The sequence below is a fragment of the Megascapheus bottae genome, chromosome 1, assembly GCF_031878675.1.
Source record: "Megascapheus bottae isolate mThoBot1 chromosome 1, mThoBot2.hap1, whole genome shotgun sequence".
NCBI classification, from domain to species: Eukaryota; Metazoa; Chordata; class Mammalia; order Rodentia; family Geomyidae; genus Megascapheus; species Megascapheus bottae.
The window spans coordinates 59,837,499-59,838,246 of NC_143509.1; the positions used below are offsets into that span (position 1 = coordinate 59,837,499).

The window sequence follows — 748 nt, forward strand, 5'->3', positions numbered from 1 at the left end:
GCTGGGTACTGGAGGCTCACAACTGTCATACTAGCTACTGAGGAAGCTGAGATCTGAGGATTGCTGTTCAAAGCCGGTCAAGGCAGTAAAGTCCATAAAACTCTTATTTCCAATTAACCACCAGAAAACTGGAAGTGGCATGATGTCTCTAAATAGTAGAGCACTAGCTTTGAGCAAAAGAGCTCAGGCACAGTGCCCAGGCCCTGAGTTCAAGCCCCACTACCAACAAAACCCAGGAACGCTTTACTATAAAGTCTCACTTAAAAACAAGTAAGATTTGTGGTGGTTTCTTTCTGGCCCATTTGTTAAGTTTCAAATGGGTCTGACTCTGCCACATACATTATATAGGAGCTAGCAAAGGCTTGAAAACAGAGAATTTTTCTCGAGCATTTTCCTACATCTGAGATTGGCTCCCACATGTAGCAGGATGTCTCACAAGTTTAAGTCCTATGACAGACATAAGCTGTCTGGCTTAAGGAAAATCTGTGCTGAGGGGTATTTTTCTACCCCTGTGATGGATTTGCAAAAAAAAAAAAAAAAAAAGAACTTAATTGATCAATCCTCTATCTCCTAGTTCAGAGACTCAGACTGATTAGTGGAGGGAAAAGACACTCGGTACTTAAGACTGGGATCTGGCAGGGAGGAAAAGTCATTTTTGCAAAACATAACCACTACCTCTCTCCAAAATCAAAGACCATGTCAGAGCTTGTAGGAGGAAATGTCCTTTGATGATACAAAATTCAGGGTT

At 41.7% G+C, this 748-nt stretch overlaps 1 non-coding gene across 1 annotated transcript; it reads left to right on the forward strand.

Moving 5' to 3' along the window:
• Window positions 1-275: 275 nt before the first annotated feature.
• On the forward strand, window positions 276-421 carry LOC150069300 (small nucleolar RNA SNORA12). Its single transcript, XR_016538590.1, has one exon. It is a non-coding gene; the product is annotated as a small nucleolar RNA SNORA12 (small nucleolar RNA).
• Window positions 422-748: the final 327 nt, after the last annotated feature.